General features: G+C 41.2%; 2 protein-coding genes across 6 annotated transcripts in view; one reads left to right on the forward strand and one right to left on the reverse strand.

Moving 5' to 3' along the window:
- The window catches only part of MACROD1 (mono-ADP ribosylhydrolase 1), a 505697-nt gene that overhangs the window by 361588 nt on the left and 120957 nt on the right, over nt 1-23152 (forward strand). The window lies entirely within an intron of this gene.
- Nucleotides 1-23152, reverse strand: part of FLRT1 (fibronectin leucine rich transmembrane protein 1) — a 123633-nt gene that overhangs the window by 52558 nt on the left and 47923 nt on the right. For 2 of the 4 annotated variants that reach the window (XM_075187692.1, XM_075187693.1), the window contains exon 2: nt 209-876. The exons of 1 other annotated variant lie outside the window; for it this stretch is intronic. The gene's annotated coding sequence lies outside the window, so the exon portion shown is untranslated. Of the gene's footprint in view, nt 1-208; nt 877-2715; nt 2931-23152 lie in introns of those variants that run through there. One more of the 4 variants, XM_075187694.1, reaches the window with a different exon arrangement.

The raw sequence follows: 23152 nt of genomic DNA on the forward strand, positions 1-23152 counted from the left end.
CTGCATTCTATTTCTGACATTCTTTAATCACTGAATGAACAAATTGGCATTTGTTTTTCTAACCAGCTTCACCATATTAATTTTGTGAATAATCAAAATATCTACAAATCTGAGTCTAACAGAATTGGCGCTCATATCTTTCTGCATGGCTAGTTTACACAGATTACAAAATACACGTCATTTATCTTCATGATGCACATCTACATACCTCTTATTGAGAAACTGAAGGCATCTGTTTTCTCTTTTACAGTAGTTTCTCCATCTCACTTTCCTGGCATTTGTAAATCCAACAATGTGTGTAACAGAGAGAAATCGTACAATCCACAGAGGGTCTCTTCCCTGCACCTGACAGGGCTTAGTCCACTGTCTGGCTCGGCAAATTGGATTAGCACATTTCTTCCAATGTCTTTTTTCCCTTCTTAGTAGAATTTTCTTTTTTGTTCCCTATTCCACCCCTCCTATTCCTCCTCTTTACAGCAGCAAGTGATCCTGCTTCATGGCAATACACAATCTGAGGGGAGCTTTATGTATAGAATAAATGCAATGTTGCGTGACCGAGTAAAAAACCTAGAGACCTTTCACCAGTATGTATTCATGGACGAGTGGTGGCTTGATCTTTTCAGAGAAACTAGGGACTTGAGGAACCTCCCTACCTGATAGATAACCACTGGCTGTTCCACTTGAGAACATTAAGTACCTATTTGACTTTTTCTGTAGCTGGGAACACTGATGACAAGTGATGTCTGGAAGAACAAGTAGGGAAGACTGCGCACTCCGTTTAAATTGTCATTTTATAATCCCATGTAAAACCATATGGTGATGTTGCTGTTTCCTGGTCGGCAGATTGCTTGGTGGGTTTGTTAGATGTTTTAATACCTGTGGGGGAGAGCGAAAGGAGAGAGATGTCTTTTAATAAAGCAGAAACAATCTGTTGTAACCTAACCTTTGCATAAGCGGTAATAAGATGTTTACATTGAAAGAGATAGTTTGCTGCAGTATTGTTACATCTGCTAATTACCCTCTTGTTTATCAATGAGTCGATGCTCTAAATTCTATTGTGTTGTGTCTAACACTACATAAACCTCTCAGTAATCAGTGACAACTCCATGCAGACATTGGAGAAGTAGCTTCTGCTAATAAGGTACGGTGACACATTAATACACCCCCCTTGCTGGTATGGAAAACATGGGTACATAGAAAAATTGCTTACTCTAAATACTCTGATGTTAGTACACCTTCAATTTCCAAGTTAAATACAAATAGTTTGCGAATAGCAAATTGCTAAGAGACAAAATTTAGCTAAATAAGTAACATAACTCAAACATAATACTAAATATATGTTATATATATATATAGAGAGAGAGAGAGAGAGAGATCGATCAACCCTCTTAAACAAAGCTCTTCACATGAATTGTCATCAGAATCATGTGCCCGCACCACAGTACATCTATACTGATTTCACACAAAGACTTAAAGATTAACGTACTCTACACATTCACCCATGAGTACACAGGCATCCAGATGTTTAAGCACTTTGTGTTGGAGGGTTTTGTATGGGGTTTAGTTATTTTTATTCAGCTGGTCCCTTTAGTTTTCTTTCTCACAACAGACATCACACACACACACACACACACACACACACACACACACACACACACAAACATACACCAGTCATGAATAGAGAAATGTGGCAGATATAACAGAGCCTGGAGGCGTACACACAATCTAAAAGCAGGCCAAGGAGAGGGAGGGAGAACGAGAAGTGAGAACAGACAGTGCTGTCTGTGCGCTGTGAACCCAAGTAACGGCTCGGGCTAATTAAACGTCTTGGTAATAACGAGTACAATTGTCAGATGAACCGGAATATAAGTGTATGAGCTCCTAATGTGTTAACAGAAGGTGGGGAAAAGGAAGGATAAGGAGAGAGGCTCATTTTGATACTTGTCAAGCTTTGCAGGTTTCTTAATGAAGTGAGAGGCGGGGGAAGCAGACGTGAGGAGACGTCGATAGGCAAGAGTGTGGGGTGAGTTCCTTTAAATAAAAATCAGACCTCACATTTGAGGGTCAGTAATGGGGTTGGTCTTGTCAGCATCTTGCATAGGGGCAAAGGAAGAATGGGTAGTAGTTTAGACTCGCAGGTGAGGATGTTCTAGGGAGAGATATGAGGAGGCAGGAAATTAGATGCAACAGGAGAGTTCTTCTGATTGGGTGTACAGAACAGTAGCATCAGATGCTCAGTGTAGTATAAGTGGTTATACTGGTAAGAAAATATTATATTAGGTTATAAGGAAATGTCTTGTGTGGTAACAGGAAGAATTAAAAGGACAATTACAGTAGGGATAGTATTTGTTGGAAATGTTGGTCCAATTATACAGTGGTCTGAGAAGTTCTGGAGATTATTGGGAACATATACAATATATATGGCAAAATAATAGTGATCTTGTACATGGCATATACAATAGGAATAGAAATGATCATTTGGTATATTTAAGGGTTATGTGTAGCAATGGAATGGTTTATACAGCATTTGCAGATGGAACAATGAAAATAGTTTTAAGAATCTGTTTTATAGTGCAGTAGAAGGAGTTATTAGTGAACAAGTATATGAAGAATATTAAAATCTGCCATCGCAACAGAAAATTTCCTTGAAATATCTGTCAAATGGAAAAAATGCAGAGAGATGAAGAGAGTAATATAGAAAGGGATCTTTCTCACCGCTGTTATACATCGCAGTGCAGAAGCCCATGTAGACTGGAGATGTTCATATACGGGAGATAAATAGAGGTTTCTTCCGTGGTCCAATGATCTCTCTGAATCAGCCCCCCTCCGTTTGTACACCCCAGAGGAAATAGTGACTGCACTTGGTAGCCTGACCCCCTCAGGGCAACCTCTCAGGGGAGTGAATAAAGATTGTATTGAATATCAGGGCACGCGCGTGAAATGCATTAGAGCAAAAGCACTGAGAGAAGAGGAGGAGAGAGAGAGACTGAGAGCAGGAGGAGGAGAAAGAGAGGGAGGGAGAAGAAACGAGCAGGAGGAATATAGAGAGAGAGAGAGCTAGCACAACCTGAAAATGGTCATAGGAAAAGAGGATAAGAAAATAAAATAAAGAACAAAGGAAAAAGTAAATAAAGTGATGCAGTGTAGAAATTGTTCCTGTGTAAGACAAGTCCTGTAAGAGACGAGGGCAGAACATACACCCCCCTTTTCCCCTGTGTCCACCATCTAATTACTCACGCACGCTATAAAGCAGTGGTCCTCAGGCCTCACCGTCCATCCATGTTTTGTGGCTCTCCCAACAATAACTCACTTGGAATAATTCATGTCCCAGCAATTTAATACGTTTACCTGTGCTACAAATCCACAACATATACACTGTTGGTGAGGCCTCAGTCCTGGTCCTTAGGGTGCAACAACAGAGCACGGTAAGGAGCGATGGTGCCTTAATTAGAGGCTGGTTTAGAGCTTTCCATACCCGTGCTCCATCGCTAAGCAGTCTAATGGTGACACCGTGTCCAGAAGGGCCTTGAGCAAATTTACTTTTTGACCATTTATTAAAACAGCCCTCACATTAATAAATGTCATAAGAACAATCTCCCACTGGCCATTAATATTAAAGTAACCGAATGGTCCTCTGGTGGGCCAAAGCCAAAGGGGACCGCTGTAACTTGTTTGATACAAGAAAACCATGGGAAAAGCCACAGTTGTAGTGATGTCATTCAATACTGTTGTTGGGTTGTGTATGAGTGTTAGACTTGCACCCCTGTTTTAGTGCTCTCTAAGAGTGATAGACTGGCACCCTTGTTGTAGTGTTGTGTATAAATGATATACTAGTAGTTGTTGTGTTGTGTGTTTGTGAGTGACTTGAACCACTGAGTGGCTGACACCACTGTGGTAGTATAGTGTATCAATGAGACACTGACACCACGGTTGTAGTGTTGTGTATAAATGGTATACTAGTGGCATTGTTGTTGTGTGTATGTGATTGACTTGAACCACTGAGAGGCTGACACCACTGTGGTACTATAGTGTATCAGTGAGAGGCTGACACCACGGTTGTAGTGTTGTGTATAAATGATATACTAGTAGCATTATTGTTTTGTGTGTATGTGATTGACTTGGACCACTGAGAGGCTGACACCACTGTGGTACTATAGTGTATCAATGAGAGGCTGACACCACGGTTGTAGTGTTATGTATAAATGATATACTAGTAGCATTGTTGTTGTGTGTATGTGATTGACTTGGACCACTGAGAGGCTGACACCACTGTTGTAGTATAGTGTATCAGTGAGAGGCTGACACCACTGTGGTAGTATAGTGTATCAGTGAGAGGCTGACACCACGGTTGTAGTGTTGTGTATAAATGATATACTAGTAGCATTATTGTTTTGTGTGTATGTGATTGACTTGGACCACTGAGAGGCTGACACCACTGTTGTAGTATAGTGTATCAGTGAGAGGCTGACACAACGGTTGTAGTGTTATGTATAAATGGTATACTAGTGGCATTGTTGTTGTGTGTATGTGATTGACTTGGACCACTGAGAGGCTGACACCACTGTTGTAGTATAGTGTATCAGTGAGAGGCTGACACAACGGTTGTAGTGTTATGTATCAGTGAGAGGCTGGCACCTGTTTTGCCTTCTGTACTGTTCATCTATAATATAGATCACTGTGTGTAGTGTGTTGCAGGAAAAGACTGACTCTGCTGTTGCAGGATCTGTTGTGTTTAAGGTGCATATTCAAGTGTTGGCGTTACTGCCTAAAGTAATGCGGCACGCACACTATTACCGTCATTACTGTAATAGTGCATGTAAATAACGGTAATACTTTTAACGCGGCGAGTATTCAACAATTGAATATGCCCTGATGAGTCATAGGGCTAGGCTGGCACAGCTATCTAACAACAATGGTAACAGTAGTCACAACTGTAATCAGTCCCATAGGACTAGGGGGCCCAATCTACATGTGCAGCCGGATTCAGACTCATAACTGCTAAAAGTACCTGGCACCTCTACTGTGACCCACCTCAATGCCGGGCCCCTCTCCTACCTTAACACTCCCCAGCAGTGCACTGCTCAACATTACCGCTATACATGTGACTTTAACCATACAGACTCTCATAGCGCTATGAGTGTGTTTCTGAGAGAAATGGTCACAGCGCTGGTTGAGACCATAGGAACACCAACTGGGGAAAAAGTTGGGAATAGTAGGGTGATGCAAATGGGAGCAATAATGCGGTAAAATCAGGGTATTTTGTGCTGAAAAGCGGGTCCCTGGAATAAATTAAGTGTAGTCTTCATTTACTATGATGTACGCCAGTTTCAGCTTCAGCTACATCCAAAAAAAAATCTCTCTTTCGGAACTTGTTAGATTGCGGTAGGGAGCAGTCACCATACTATTTTATGGTGATTGCTCCAAAAACGAAACAGAATGCAAAGCAGCAGATATCCACAATATCTGCTGCGGTGCAACAGTCATAAATCTGCGGAACATTCCAACTTGCTTTGGAATGACGGTAAGAATACTTCATTTCGATACCACTACTTAATAAATAGGCCCCTATGTGTTTATTGTAGAGTATGACTTATCATGGATGTCTATAAAAAACTACTATTGTGGCTACCATCATTTGCTCCATAGACAGAGGTAGAGGAGAAGTCTGTGAGTCTTTCCCCAAAGGACTCATAAAATGAAGCAGTTATCGCCTGTCACTTCCACTGAGCGGACGGCATTAACATCAGTGTATTTAATTATGCTTAACGATCCTAAAACATCAAATATTTAGAACTGAACTCTGCTTCTCTTCTGGCTAAATAAACCTTCCCCTCCCTGTGCTCATCACATGGAAAGCAGCCCGGATCCAAGCACATTGTTGCTCTGCTATCAGAGACATTGTGCAGGATTTTGGCAGAGAAAATCTAAATATTGCTCTACTGGCTCGGTGCATCAGAGGGGTTAAGCGATTCCTGTAAGCAAAGATCCAGCCCTGTTTCAGATAAGTGTATGTACATGTGCAGTAGCTCAGTGACATGCGTGTGTCACGTTTAATTTGCGATGTCACCGCAGCCTGCTTTCAGCCTGTCCTCATGAATCACCAGCAGAAAGCAGATCACATCCCCGAGAGGTGAATATAGACTTCCCCTTGCTAAGCTTTGCTCTGAAAAAAAGCCTGATTCATATAAAGCACTTCCATCTTAAGGAAAGCCTATATATCTACCATATAGATAGGTAAATGCCAAGTCACTAAAATGTTAAGAGGTCTATTTATTAAGCTAGTACAGTGTCAGACAAATTGCAGTGATGCATATTTAAAAACCATTGCAAGTTACCATGCCAGGGCTGCTCTGGTGACCCCGGTGAAGTCCCCCATCCTCCATGAACAGTTCTTACTATTAACCAGTATCCTAGCGCTGTCTGTGAATGGAGGAAGTGCACATCCATGGGTGAGGGATTCAATGAAGCCAGGGCAGCACAGTGGCCTAGTGGTTAGCACTTCTGCCTCACAGTACTGGGGTCATGAGTTCAACTCCCGACCATGTCCTTATCTGTGTGGTGTTTGTATGTTCTCCCTGTGTTTGCGTGGGCTTCCTCCGGGTGCTCCGGTTTCCTCCCACACTCCAAAAACATACTGGTAGGTTAATTGGCTGCTATCAAAAATTGACCCTAGTGTCTGTCTGTGTGTGAGTGTGTGTCTATATTAGGGATTTTAGACTGTAAGCTCCAATGGGGCAGGGACTGATGTGAATGGGTTCTCTGTACAGCGCTGTGGAATTAGTGGCGCTATATAAATAAATGATGATGATGAGATGCTTCAGCTGGATCCAGGGGCTGGGTGGCAGGCTGGTCCCATAGTGGGCTACCTTGGTCACTGGGCCACCGGCATTTTTTTTCTCATTTAAAATAAGGCTGCTGAGTCAAGTCTTGTCCCCTGGGCCAAAATTTGCCAACCCTCCCCTGGCTGGATGCCATAGAAAATGACAGGTAACGCCATCCTGAGATGTGGATACCTTGCTGCGAAAAGCATAGCTTTTCAAAGTTTAATGAATATATTAATCTATGGGGTCTGCGTTAAGTAACAACTGGGTTATGACAGGGGAAATCTATGCAATGGACATTTTGAGGCTGATCACATCTTAATAAATAGACCCTGTAGATTGAAGAGTAACGCGTATTGCACCCTGATTTTGTCTCGTAACCACTCATCTTAATGATGATAAAATAATATGTGGGTTTTACGGTTCACAGAATGTAAATATTTCTCCTTTCTCTCACTCCTTCTCCCTTTTTTCTCTGAGCCAAAACTCACTTCCCGTCAGACCTCCGTCTGTCACTCCGTCTGGAAGTTTCAAGTGTTTTTTACGTTAATTAAAAAAAATCCTATTGACAAACCTGTTACATCTGACACAATGAGTGCCTTGCATCAGCAGACATCTGACATATTGTCCGTCTAAGTGCACGTAGATTTATATATTTAATGTACACTTTTTATGACCCTCTAAGTGCTTACACCTATATTTATACCTCTATATATTATTTGATTCTTACACCCTTCAGTTCTGAAACTTTCATTACTTACTCCCATGCTGACCTCCAAACAACATTCACCCAAAACAGCTTCACCCGATATATATGTATATATGGCTATTGTATGTTATTATTTAGAATATATATTTGTATTATAATATTATTTATTTACCATCCACGGGACACATAAATCAAGCTCCTTAATGGATTGGGAGTGAAGGAGTGTGTGTTTGTGCGTGAGAAGGGGGGGAGAGGGGAATAAATATATCTGGCAAGTGTTGGAGATAATGAATTAATATTGATTCTTAGACACAGGAAGGAGAGAGAGAAAGGAGAGTAACAACTTGTGCTTTGAGGATGTTTTATGGGGGGCTGCTGTCCCTGGACCCACCTAGCAGGATCCAGAGAGGGCAACTCAGAGAAAAACAAAGCCGTAAATAAGATGGGAAAGAGAGGAGAGATGTTGTTTTCCCAACTAAATCGCTCTGGACTTTGCTGAGTTACTGAGCTCCTGGCTCCTTAAAATTTATAGCTTTCCAGCACTAATGCACTTGGCACAACTTCTAGAAACCTAAGTGCACAGACTGAGCCCAAACAAGATGCAGACACCGTGGAAGACTGGTAGTCTGAGGAACTGGTTAACCCATGGGGTTGGTATACGACAAACAAATGACTATTCTAAGGTCAAGCGCTATTTGCCTTTACTTGCTATAAAGAAGAGCAAAGTGTGCTCGCCTGAGCTTCAAATGGTTCGCTTGCCAAGTACTCAACTTTAGAGCTCACAAAAGGATGGTCTGATTTATTAGACCGATACCGTAAGTACTGTCTCGGTGTTCAAAAACACCAATCTCTTTTCTGTTTGTGTGGTGCGGTGTCTTGACTTGTTTTTAAGATAATATGGTAATTAAAACATTTTATTAAATGCCAAAGCATAAGTTCATAACTCAAATGGTACTTGGGTGCCCAAAAGGTCTTATATCGCCATAAATACTCATGCAGGTATCTCTCAATCAGTTTTTCCAAACATATCTCAAAGGACAGTAAAAATGATGTCCAAGCTTCTGAGTTCATAGCAAGTGCACAACTGAGCTTTTCAAATCGTATCCTCCATTTATGGACTAATCCTGCTCCCCCACCTTTAGAGATGGGGACTCCAGAGGCAGGTTTCCTAAATATGGAAGGTTCCTCATGCGCCTGCGTTTTACTGTTCTTAATGTCCTATATTACAATACTCTTATTTTGGGGTCTATTTATGACCCTTCGTTTTTTCACTTTATACTTTTCAATCCTTATCTCCTTGATAAGGATTGAAAAGTAATGGCTATGTATTAAAAAACTTCTCAGGGACAGCAGTGCCGATAGACTGCTGTCCCTGAGAAGTGACTCACCTGATCATCGCAGTCTTTTCTCAAGTTTAAAGGCTGCGGTGATCTTCTCTTTTTTTTCTTTTTTTTTTTTTCTTTTTTGTTAGTGCGCATGCACCGACTGAAAAGTTGGTGCATGCGCAGTAACATCCTGGCCGGCAAACTGCAGGATGATTGACAGGGAGGAATCACATGATCCCTCCACACATGCGCTGTCCAGCTCTGCTCTTCAGAACAGAGCTGGACAGCTCGAAAGTTTTCAGATATGTTAATGTACGCCAGCTTCAGATGGCGCCAGCTTCAGATGGCGCCAGCTTCAGATGGCGTACATTAACATGTAGAAAAAGAGAACATTTTCTCTAGTTAGACTTTAATACATAGCGGTTCTGAGCACTTCCCATAGACTGTTATGGGGAGTGCTCAGAAAAACGATAGCAAATGCAAAGCAGCAGATATCTGAGATATCTGCTGCGATGCTTCAATAATACATAGCAATTTCACGGTAAACACCCGAAAACTGTTGTTTTCGGGTGTTTAACACAGGAAAAAATCCTTGATAAATAGACCCCTTTAAGAGGAAAGTTTAGAAATATACGTCATGACTTGCGAAATTAAATACTAGTTTATTATAGAAATTCTACAGATGATGCAGGTTATTTTTTTATTTTTGCATCTGTAAAATTACTTGATTTTTACACATCCTTGGAGATAGTGGAAACCACACTGGCAGGTTAAACAAGTGTTACAAATCTGACAATAAAGTAGGAAGGAGTTGGAGGCCACAGGGGAAGACTTGGAGGGCCGCATGGTGCCCATCACTGATTCAGACACTATTCAAATGGTAAACACATTTCTAAACACATTTCTAGGCACATTTTGACCAATGTAATCAAAACATTTAAATAGCCTCTTTGCCACCTTCAACTCACCTCTCTGCCTACCTGAACCTTCTCCTTATTCCTCCGTCAAAGCCCATGATTTTGCCACGTACTTCAAAGTAGGTGGCAAAATCGAAAGCATTCGACAAGATATTTCCTCATGCCAAGTTCCACATATTCCATCCACTTTCACCTACACTTTTCAAGCCAACCCTAATTCATTCTCTCCAGTAACTGGAGGTGAAGTCTCTACACTAACCTCATCATCTCACCCTACAACCTGTCCCCTCAACCCTATTTCCTCCAAACTTCTCCGCTCCGTCTCCTCCACTGCATGTCCACCTCTAACTCACCTCTTCAACCTTTCTCTCTCTCCATTGACACATTTTCATCCTCATTTAAACATGCACTCATCTCACAAATTCTCTCCATCTCTCGATCCAGCCTCTCTCTCCAACTACCGCCCTATTTCTCTCCTCCCCTTTGCCTCCAAACTACTTGAGCCATTAGTATACAAATGCCTGTTTCACTTTCTCTCCTCTCACTCCATTCTTGACTCTCAGCAATCAGCCTTCTATCCCCAACATTCCACTGAAACTGTTCTTACAAAAGTGATTGATGATCTACTTACTGCAAAGTCTAAGGGTCATTTCTCCATACTCATTCTTCTGGATGTCTCTGCTGTTTTGACATTGTTGATCCCCTCAACTCCTACACTTCCATCACTCCATTGATCTCTGGGACACCGTTCTTTCCTGGTTCATTTCCTACTTATCAAACAGCTCCTTTAGTTTTTCTACCTCCGGTCTTGGCCCTTTACCTTTTTTATTGTACACCTCTTCTCTTGGGGCACTAATTCACTCATTCGCCCTCCAGTACCACCACTACACTGATGACACCCAAATCTATATATCTTCCCTTGAACTTTCTCCTTCTGTACTAACTCGTGTAACTAACTACTTTTCCACATGGATGTCCCAACGCTATCTAAAACTTAATATATCCAAAAAAGAGCTTATTATCTTTCCTCTTGCCAGAATCACCACATCCACTCAAATCTCCCTCTCTGTTAATAACACCACAATTTTCTCAGTCTCTCAAGCCCTCTGCCTTGGTGTAACACTTGATTCCACCTTCTGCTTTGTTACTCACATCCAGACTCTCTCCTAGTCTTGTCCAGTCGATTTCACCTTAAAAACATTGGCAGAATACGCCCTTTTCTTACTCAACATGCTACCAAAACTCTTATCCATTCATCATCTCCCGTCTTGACTACTGCAACCTCCTGCTATCTGGCGTTCCCGACACCCATATATCCACACTTCAATCCATCCTAAATGCTGCTGCAAGACTGATTTTTCTCTCTCACTGCTCCACATCTGCTGCATCACTGTGCAATCCCCTACACTGGTTCCCTGTGTCCTCCAGAATCCAATTCAAATTACTCACCCTTATCTACAAAGCCCTCAACAACACTACCCCTTCATACATCCCAAATTTCATATGAAAATACTCTCCCTTCCACCCTCTTAGATCTACCTCTGACCTGCACCTTGTCTCCTCTATGGTAACCACCTCTCACACCTACAAGACTTCTCCCCACTTATGGAATTCCCTACCACGCCCAATCAGGCTTTCCTACAGAGGCATTCTCATCTAAAAACCCATCTCCTTTTTATTGCTTACCTTATCCCTCATGATACTATTCACACTAATACACCTTCACAGCTGTCCCACTCTCCACCCTAAGCCACACTCCCTCCTCTTTTTTCAGCTTTGCCCTCTTCCACTAAAAATGTAAGCTCTCTAATGAGCAGGATCCTTCATACCCTTTATTTTCAAGTCTGCATTTATTTTGTCTGCCTTGTATGTCCTTGTTTTATGTATGTCCCGTTTTCCTTACTGTATGGTGCTGCAGAGCACAGTGGCGCTTTACAAATCTACAATAATAATAATAATAAACATATGTTTACACTCACTGTGTGTTGTAGCTGTATTATGATATTGTTTATCCCATATTCACCTTCTTATATGCCAGCATCTACTGGGCAGCAATGAATGTTCATGAGTATAATGAGTGTGAGTACAGTCCATGTACTGGCAGGAGCTGAGACATCAGTCATGTGACATCATACTGCCAGCTTTCAGCACATTTGCTGTGAATGATCACATGAGCTCAGTGTCACAGGAACATTTTCCCAAATCAACAGCTAATTGAATCATTTATAACAGAGAGGGGCATAGTTGTATAGCTATTTTTTTCTCAACAATGGGATAAATGTTAATAAGTGAAGTAAAGTGGGCAGAATTAGGTCCCAAACGCTGCGATTCCCGGTGAATTGCGGCGTTCAGCCCCACCCCCGCTGTCAAATGACGTGTTTGCGTCATTACGTCAAGGGGGGCGCCCACCTCCACCGCAGGCTCCCGGAAGCCAACATTATAAAATTGGTAAGTATGAGCTAAATGTTACGGTTTTCACTTCTACAAGATAAGCACCTCTCAGTTCTTCCTTCAAAGACAGCATGTGCACCATGTACTTGATCTAGTGGACTGTATACATGCATATGTTTAATTGTGTATATGCAAATGTACTATAAAGAACCCTCATAGACTCCAATGGAACAGTGCTCAAAGTTGAGAAATTATCACGGAATATTGGAGAATATTTTACGAAGCAATAATACTGTTGCAAATAATATTTCCATGGAATGTGCCTTTCAGGGACAGATGAAATATATTAGGTGTGCTAATAGTATTGATGCAGCCATAAGGAGGTCATGGCCTATATAGGAGAACCAGTACATATGAGGTTCATTATTTTTATTTTGTTTCTGTTCATTCTTTTCATGTCTCTCATCTTTACCTCACTTCATTTCTTTCCATCCCATAACCTCCCTTCAATTCCATAACCTTACCCCCTGCCCTTCCTTCCTCTCTCCTTATAATCAGACAGAATGTAACTGAAATTAAGTAAAATCAAATCAATTTTGCAACCTTTATACATGACGAGATCTGAACTAAAGATGTTATTATCCAGTTAAGCTGGGTACACACCTATACAATTATTATTAATTGTTAGGTGAGATATTACATATGTGTATGCTCCTACGATCATGTGTTATCATACCAAAACACATCGCATCTGTTGATTTGGTTTTCTAAGCGTCCTAAAAATCACGATCAACAATGGATCTTTTCATCAGATGGTTTTGAGATGAAGATCATAGATCTGAGGGTATATGTGTAGGTGTGTACGCATGAATCCGTATGATCATTCGGACCTTCAATCGTTGGTGAATATGTTAGAGACATTGCATATGAAGTATGATTATATAGGTGTTTTCCCAGCTCTATACTTTGCTTATTGTTGATTCTTGTATATTTTACAACACCATGCAATCTTGAGGAATCCAAGAGTCCCAGGGGTATATTTACTAAACTGCGGGTTAGAAAAAGAGATGTTGCCTATAGCAACCAATCGGATCCTAGCTGTCATTTTGTAGAGTGCACTAAATTAATGACAGCTAGAATCTGAATGGTTGCTATAGGCAGCATCTCCACTTTTTCAAACCCGCAGTTTAGTAAATCTAGCCCCCAGTGTTCCAGCACCCCACTTCTGTACAATAGGAAGAAGTCAAGCAATATGCAGTCATGGGATAAATGTTACTTACTTATAGCACAACCTGATCAACTGAAAAAATATGGAATTTTACTTCCTGCAATTATATTGTTTACAAGTGATTAAATGACTATTTACTAAGCTCCTGACACATATTATAATACAAGGTTTAATATTAGGTAGCGGGATAACTCAAAACTGCTAAAAATTGACCTGTTAGGTTTCTTAGCTATTACTTACAAAATAAATATGGATTGCATGATAGGTTTCTCTTTCAGGTTCTTGTAATCTGCAGCCCATTTTTTTGGAACCACATTTATTTATTTGATATTTTTGGGCGACTCAGTGAAAATGCAGTTTTAACACTGCTGTCCTGGGCTCTTCTCCAAAGGATCTTTGTTGAGTGAGGGGGTGAAAGTGGGAGGGAAAGCTGCAGAAGTCACATCTCGGCATGACTAAACAGCCATCACCATTTATTTTAATGTCTTTCTGGGCACTGACTCTGTAATATATATCCGTACACACGCACGCCGCAGATTTTACTGCTACACGCTGCTAAATTATTCCAGGTCAAGCTCCCGCTCCATAGACGAACTCCTAATCATGGGGATATACCTTACATATCTGCATCTCAAAAGAAGTAGATGGGACACCTAATGCTCTGCTATTTATGCAGTTGTCAGAATTTTGCATCTGCTTCTCTCACTGACAGATCACACAAGCAGACTCCGTTATTGGAAAGCAGAGGCGCTCATTTCCAGGCAGGCTTTGAAAGGCTAACTTAGGTCATACTTGCCTACTTTTGCAAAGTTCTTTCCCGGAGAGGGGCGCGGCCAATAGCGTCATTTTGACCCGTCCCCTGTGATGGAAATGGTGTTTTGTCACGGGAGGCGGGGCCAAAATGACGCAATTCACAGCGAATCGCGTCATTTTGAGAAGACAGTAGCGGGATGCAGGAGACTTGCCAGCTCTCCCGGGAGTCCGTGAGACCGACCTGAATTTTAAAAAGGGCCAAGGTTTTTTTTTTTTTTTGTTTTTTAGTATTAAATATGTAGAAGCTGATTCACTAAATGTTACCGCATGTGGTAATATACATTTGTAGCATTGATTCTGCCAAAAAATGACCTTAATATTCACCAGACTCTTTTTTTCAGACAATAAGAAAAACTGATAATATTACTGCAACTTTCGTGGGGAAATAAGGCCATTAATAAGAGATGTTAGATGAAAAACATTAGGAAATGTAATTCATGCCAAGTCTCCTCACAATGTAAATGTCCGCATTCCTGACTGTTTCTGCCACCATAGAGGCAGTTTGGTTTGCTTATAGGATGGATGTGAGGATACCAGGTTTTTAGAACAAGTTCACTAGTTTACCCGGCCCTTCTAAGGTTCAGAAATGACACTGCCAAGGAGAAAAACGACATATACAATGCTATCTGTACTTTAGTAAAACAACAGGATATAAAACCGCACACTTTAAACCAGGCCTGTCCAACCTGTGGCCCTCCAGGTGTTGTGAAACTCCAAGTCCCAGCATGCCCTTCCAGCTATCAACTGGTTGTCTACCGGCAAAGCATGCTGGGGCTTGTAGTTTCACAACACCTGGAGGGCCGCAGGTTGGACAAGCCTGCTTTAAACAATAGGTCAGTGGATCACCAGTGTCAATAGGAGTCCCAGCAACGTTCCCCACCCATATTAGCCACATAAAAGTTTCATGGTCAAAAAGAGTCTGTCAACGGAAGGTCCAAACTGCTCTAGATTTGATGTGCTGTGACCTATATCTGTCCAGTTATTTGCCCTGCTTCATTTCCCTGTCCCTATTTCCCTTCTCTATCCTCTCCCAACCCATTTGTTGAAACTTTTCACTAAACAGATTTAAAAAAAAAAAAAAGTCAATGTTTTTCACTAGTATAATCATTGGCCCCATTATAATGAATAATGACAACTTATGTAAAAAAAAAAATTGTATTTGCCCTACAGAACAAAGGTTCCCAGCTCTCCCCGGCATCTTTCTCAGAATGTCAGAGACAGTGAGGAGAAACATGCTGTGGCCATAAGAAATAAAACTAATGTGATAAACACTTTGCTTCTCCCAAAAGAACAGACTTGAGTCATTGAACTCATCACTCTCACCTATGACTCCGTAAAGGGAAGTCCCTCGGCTACCTGTATGTCGCCTGAAATGTGATAACTGCAGATTAAAGTCTGACACCTTCCTTACAAAGGAGCCCCACATAAAGAAGCCATCTTCAACAGCGACGACACCTGTATCAGGGATTTTTGCCTGCTCTCTCGGGAGTCCGGGAGAACTCCGAAAAATTTGTGAGTCTCCCGGACAGTCCGGGAGAGTAGGCAACTATGCTGTATTGCTGTGTTACCCATTTAATTTATTATTTTTAATAACAAAATGGCTGCCCCACACTTTAAAGGACAACTGCACCTAAACAGTATGTTAGCTTTTCCTCCCACCACTTCTGATTTTTTCCAAAACAAACGTTTTGCATTATTAGGTGCACTCTGTGTTGTGCTCGAAAGGTCCAGTAACGTGAGGCAGAACTTTTTTTTTACATATTGATCCATAGAATAGTCTCGCATCTGTTGAGGTGGGGACTCATACAGTATAAGAATTCTAGAATGCATGAGACATACATATTAAGAAAATATTAGGAAAAAAATCATATAAAAAAATATACCCTTCCCAAAATAAGTCCCAACCTCCATTCTAAAACAAAATTAAAAATACACACAACAAAAGGGTGCATACGTTTTACTAACAAGTGGAGTAGGCCATGATTTATTTTTTTATCTGCTACCTCTGCAATTTATGAATACAATATCACAGAGGCATCTGAGCGATACTGAGCTACCTAGGTGGTTGCTTGCTTGGAGCCTTAGGGAATCTATGCATGTGTGAAATGGCTAGCTGGTTCACACATACAAAGTGGAACTGAAAGACCAGTTCCGAAAAAAATAGATAAAACTATGAAAAAAATTAAAATATATTAAAATTATATAAAAATGATTGAAAAATGCTTTATTCAAAGAATAACAAGTTTTACATAAACTTTCTTCTGTCATCGCCATCCTGAGATGGAACAAGTATTGTGGTTGAGAAATGTGATTTTGCTAAGCTGACGCCATCTTGTTGCCTTATTGCCATTTTGTTCTGTTATTGCTTAAAGACAAATTAGATGCAGCTGGTTTGAAGGAGTAATTCATTATTTGCAAGACTATGCTTATAACCTTGGACATAGCAGACAGGAGATAAGCCAACCCCCCCTCTGGGAAGTATTCCTGTGTGATAATGGGAGAATATAGTAACATCTGTGTAAAGGGAGCATGAGTGGTTAAAACCTTTTGGGGCGTAGTTGTCTGTAATATGTGATTTTTGCTATAGGGACTTGTAACTAATAAAGCAGAGTTTATTGTACACTCAAATCATGCAGTGTATTTAATTCTCTCCAGCTGATAAGCTCATAACTGATCAACTGACACTTACAGGTGAACAATCTGATTTAGATTCGACATGGTGGTACAAGTACTTTCTTTGCATGGAGAAGCTATTGTCATCAAGTCCTGGCAGATGTTGTCACTGGCACGGGTACACCCTAAAGGTATAGAGCTTTTTGTCCATTGCTTAATGTACCCCTATGATTCAGTATAATGGAGCTTAAACAAGTCTCAGGGGTTTGTAAGACTACTTGTATTTGATAAACAGTAACCATAATACTGGCTGTGTAAATATATGTAAGTGTATAAAATTGCTGCAATTACTTTAATACAAGATTGCTGTTTTTGTCCTAACACCCTTACTCACACCATCGATTTACTTTACAGAAATAGCTCACAGTTAATAAGCTATTACTATTAATGTTTGCAAAACCCCCCAAAAATGCATAAATTATTAAGAATTATAACAGTATAAATGTATATTACTTCTATTGAATGAGTTGTTTAAAATATGTGGAAAGGCTATAATGTGGGAATGAACAAAACCAGAAAACAAGTTTGCTATAAGCCAGGGTCCCTGGGTCATTTTATATGTTTTTTTACATTGATTTTGTTTATTTGTTTACAATACTGTTGTGTGACTCCCTGTGACTTTTTAGTGTTACATGTAATTTTAATGTGGGCTTAGTTGTGGAGAAGCCACAGGTCTATTTAGAGCTGACCAAATGTATGCACGAAAGTATAGACACAGCTGTTCATCTGGACTCTGCTATCACCTCTGCCAAAACGATTAACGCACTGCGTGTTGCGTGGATTGGAAATGGAGGTGCTGTTCCGCAATAATGAGCATTTGCCTCAGTATTGCCCCGAGTTCTACCCAAAATGACTGCAATGCCTGAAAATAATCCTGTCAAAAATCAATAGAATTGTTACTGTGTGAATGTTACCTCTGTCTTCTGAACATGTCCCAAGGTTTCTGTAAGTGTCTTGTCCTGAGTACCAAACAGCCATATCTCATTGCATTGATCTACTGACTTGTGTCCAAGTTGGATGTGGATTCTATTGAGCAGCTCTGAACCACACAGAAGTCTATTTATCAGTGGGTGAAATGTCCTATATACTAAGGGGCATATTTAACAAATTGTGATAGTGCACTATCGTGCACTTACCGTAAAATACATGTCCCTCTTTGTGTCCCACAGATTTAACAACGGTGCATCACAGCAGATATCGCGGATATCTGCTGCTTTGCATTCCTTTTCGTTTTTGGGAGCAGTCACCATATGGTGACTGCTCCCCAACCGCAATCTAACAAGTTCCGAATTTTTTTTTTTCATTATCATTTTTGAAAGATTTCAGTGCTGTCAGCTCTGCTCCAAAGAGCAGAGCTGGACAGTGCATGTGTGGAGGGATCACATGATCCCTCCCTGTCACTCACCGCTCGCTGACAGAGCAGAGATGTCTGTGTGCGGGCCCGAGGGTTTCACTCAGCGCATGCGCACTGGAATCAGAAGAGGAGCCCTGTTCATCGCATGCTGCCACTTCACAGGGACAGCAGTTTTTCAAAACTGCTGTTCCTGTGTTGCTTTTTTAATAAATATGAGAAATAGTTCAATCCTTATCAATGCGATAAGGATTGATAACTATTTTTCATATTTTGCAAGTGATGATAAATGTGCCCCTATATCCCCCCGGCCATTGAACACTATGGACTAAGTATTGTTGCATCTTAGGATGGGGAGAGCAGATGCTGAGAACAAGGGAAAAATAGCATTTTTTTTTTGTTTTCTTTGCTTAAGCAAGATTTTTTGTTATACATTTTTTGTAAAAAAAAATATATTATTTTTTTAGTGAATCTAGAAACCCAAGTCTGGCCTTTCAGTTCCAGTGTGCACGGACGGACAGAGCGACTCTGCACTGGCCTGATGAGCTGTAAGAGTCCTCTTACTGGGGAAACTCCACTGACCCGGTGATATTATAATGGTAAATTGTGCATCTGAAATTTTTCTATTACTGCAAAATCTTCAACCACAGGGTCATGATAAATAAACCCCACAATATGAAGGTATTGCAGCATTAACTAGATGTAACCAGCTGTAAGTGGTGTGTATAAAATAAGATTTGTTTTCTGGAATTCTAGTGGCAGACAATTGTTATGAAGGTAAAATGTTTCTAAATGTCATGTTTACATGTTCATACAGCTGTTAGATTCTTTAGCATCTAGCTAGAAGTGAAACGGTTAAACGGAGGCTATTCTGAATAATCTATACTGTTATTCACAGGAAATCAATCATTCAATGCAGCCCTGCGGAATGCATTTATCATACTGAGTTCTGTCTTTAACACTTCCATTTCCAAATTGCATAGCTTACACAGTAAATGTATCATTGTCAAGGGTCAGAAATTATTCATAGCCGACCAGGTTTGTGTTGGTGAAATTGTACAGCTTGCAGAGATTGACGGTTCCTTTGCAGGAAACTTCTTAGCTATTCGTATAGAATACAAAATAATGATCAAGATTTTTTTGATGTAGTGCTGTCTCCCAGAGGCTCCCAAATCACTATACACCAGCTCCTAAAGGCAGCTCAGGTATTTACATAGCCGCAGTACACAGTGTATTTGTACATGGAAAGCCAATCTCCTTTTAAAATCACAATTATTTTAGAGGCACCTTTGTAGAGTAACCAACCAAAGGCCGGTTACCCACTGGTGTTTTAATGCTGTGTCTGACTGGTGTTATGGCATATGCCGCATGTTAAAATAGAACCCATTCTATTCAATGCGTCCATAACCATTTGCATTTGTGTCTGCATGTTGTTGCCTTGTGGTACGATTTTTGGGATGCTGCTTATTCCAATGCGTTCAATGCATCTCAGCACATTCGAAAAAGTCCATTTCTGTCTATGGTAACATATTGTGAACATACCCACTAGGGGCGTCCACAGGCAGTTTAACCAGTGTTGTGCTGTATATTTTTCATTGATTTTTATTGCCGCAATTCATTCCTATAGCCCATTTATTTCAGTGGAGTTGTGCGCAACTCCATTGTTGAAATTAATGGGATATAGAAATGAATGTGCCGTAAACAATCAATGGAGCTGCACGGCACTTTAATTGTGTCACCCCCCCCCCCCCTCCCCCATATCAATAAAGATTAATTTGATCTCTTTTAACATGTGTTCCCCGGGACTCCCATTCACAGTCAGACACTTACAGAGCGGCTAGTTTGGGAAGCCGATAGTGATTAGTTTGGGGGCCAAAGGAGTCCCAGTCAAATGAGTGGTGTAATAAAGTGGTAAATGAATGTATAGAAATGTTTTATTTAATTAAACTTTGTTTATTTGTGTGTAGTTTGTTAAACTTTGTAATACTATATTTGTTATTGGATGGGGGTCTGCGACCACTGGGGTGGCAAAAGTTGCCTCTTCTGGCAACTGACGCCTGAGGACTAATGCTGGGGTCTCATATTTTCTCCACTGTCCCAGTACAGCAGTGCTGGGAGAAGCCCCAGCGCTCTTCTGCAAGAGGCGGATTAGTCTTTAGAAGGGGTTTTTTTTTGTGCCCACCCTAATCACACTATGAGCCCACGCTCCTACTTTCCCTGTAATAATGCGGCCCAGCCAGTATAGCCTGGTGCTGGTTCTGCAGGGCTGTCCCCTGTTTATTGGGAAACAGGCTGTATAGCGCCGGTGCATATTTGTTTATTTCCTGCTGGAGTTTCTGCCACTTATTATCATGGACTATGCAATTCAAATGGGTTTTTACATGCTTGAAACCCAACTGAAATGAGGGGTAAAGCTCTATACCACATTTCGGGACACATTCATAAACAGGGACAGGCTGGGCAGGGGGGAATATGCCAACCAGGCCGGTCCCATAGTGAGCTATCTTGGGCTTGGTGACTGGGCCACCTGCATTTATGTTTCCATTAAAATAGGCTGCTGAGTCGAGTCTTGCCCCCCAGGCTAAAATTTGACAGCCCTCACCTGTTTGTAAACACATGCTAACATGTCTAGAGCAAAGCAACCACAGGTATATTGCATGTAAACCACACAGGAAATGTGTGCACAGAAGCATAGCACTATTACACACATGCTTTGCACAAACTCAGCATAAATGGGTCACTGGCCTAAAGGGCTTACTTGTATACCGCGCTATTTTGGAGATTCCCTTGACCTTTTTAGATAATAAAAGACAATTTCCCCTACCAAAGCTGAGAGGGAAAGTTGTTCTGTAGAAATTACAAACCAGTGTACACAAAACACTAATGTTCCTTATTTATGGTGTACATAAATATTAATTTACATGTTACTGTATGAGTATACAATTTTGCATGCAAGAGAGACTTTTGTTGAATTACTAATACATTTTTGGCTACATAGTCAATAATTGTCTAATTGTGCCGTGTTGGGCTACTTAATATGGAGAGTCTATTTTCTATCTTGTTAAAGTGCTCTTATCAAGCACAGATAATCCCTTTCCTAACCCTTCCCCTTTCTATAGATGTATTGATCTCCCAGTGCAAGGAGGGGTTGCTTGTTCTTCACTATCGACATCTGCATTAACATTAATGGCCTTCTCACTACCATCCCGTGCTCGCTCTCTGGGATGCTCCCCATAACTCTAGCACGGAGCAGACATAGGTGGAGTAATGAGTCAAGGCGCTATTTCACGGGACACAGTCAGCCTTGTGGGAGTTTAATGAATCACAGAGGTCAAGGGGGGATCAGGCCTTTGTCTGCATGACAGATAAATAATACATATAAACACGTGTTTTCACATCATTTCTCATTGCCTGCTCATTTAACCTCCCACTAACCCAACCTCCCCAAATAAATTTTCCTCCTTCTGTTTACTGTCACTGACTGTTCTTGTAATCACTATATATATTTTCTTTGTATCTGCTCACGTAAAGGCTCCAATTCCTCCCTCTATTAAATTTCCTTATAATCTAAAGAAGGTATTCCCTCTGTGTATACTAGGCAGACAATATATTTTAGTAGAAAATGTGAATATAGTACTTCCTTTGCTGTGCACAATCCAATAGTTAAAAAATCCAGGAGACAGAGATAAAATGCAAAAAATAAAATCAGTAATATAGTCAAGTACACAGGTAAAGTGTTAATAAATACACTATTCTTCTGTGTTATTAACTCCTGGCCGGGGCCCTGGGGAAGGGACACGTTAGTAGTTTTTCCCATGGCTCCTCTGTTCCTCTCACAGCTCTGACCAAAGACCATGGGGATGGAGGACCAATCACAAGTGATTGGTCTTCTTGCTCACACACCCCCTCTGCTTCCATTCAGAAGTGGTGGATTAAATTGATTTTCTGTTTCTGTATTACAGAGCCCTGGAAAAAATGGCTGCCTGAAGCAGCCTGCAGGGTTCCAGTGACGGGGGAGGAGCACGCTAGTTAAATCTTTTACACAGGTAGTAATACTGCTATAAGATGCTTCGTAGGCCTAGTATAGTGCCAGCTGTCCGAAACATACCGTTACCGACTAGGCTGGATGGGCAAAATTGAGGTGCTGCAGAGTATTCCGTACTTGCCAACTCTCCCGGAATGTTCGGCAGTCTCCCGCATTTCGCGTGAGTCTCCTGGACTCCCGGGAGAGTGTGGCAATTTCCCTGATCTGCCCACTTCCTAGTAAAGTGGGCAGAATTAGGTCCAAAAGGCCGCGATTCACCGTTTGGCCAAAATGACATGATTTTCAGAGCCCCGCCCCCTTTACGCCCACCTTCCCCGGCAGGCTCCCGGATCATACTTGCCATAAGTTCGCAAGTATGGAGTATTCACATTCTTTGTACATAATCAGGCGCGCACTTAGGGGGAGGGTTTTTAGTTGCCCGGAAACCCTCCATGACCAGCTCAATAACTCATACTTCCCAACATGAAAGTCCCAGGCAGAAGGACAGGGGGCATAGCCATGCCATGATGAGGTGTGGCCATGTCTCTGTAACGCACTAGGCTGCCCACTAGAGATCTCCCATCTCCCCAACTTTCCGACCCCCGGGACAAATATGTCCGCGAGCGGGACGTAGCCCTAAAATCGGGACTGTCCTGCTGATAGAACAGGGTATAAGGTATGATAACTACATTTGCATCTGACTACATTTGAGCTCCATTTCTGACAGTTTACAGTTCTTACTGCAGCAGCAGCAGCGCTTCTCTAATGTAGTTAGTGTAAGAAAGATTTAAACAAGTTTAAGCCTTACAGAGTAAGTGAGCCTTCCTCCTCTTCTGTCTGTAAGTAGTCATTCTCACTAAAATCCTATCTTCTGGGTTTTAGAAATTTATATTTATTAAA

Source organism: Mixophyes fleayi, chromosome 10 (genome assembly GCF_038048845.1).
Source record: "Mixophyes fleayi isolate aMixFle1 chromosome 10, aMixFle1.hap1, whole genome shotgun sequence".
NCBI lineage: Eukaryota > Metazoa > Chordata > Amphibia > Anura > Limnodynastidae > Mixophyes > Mixophyes fleayi.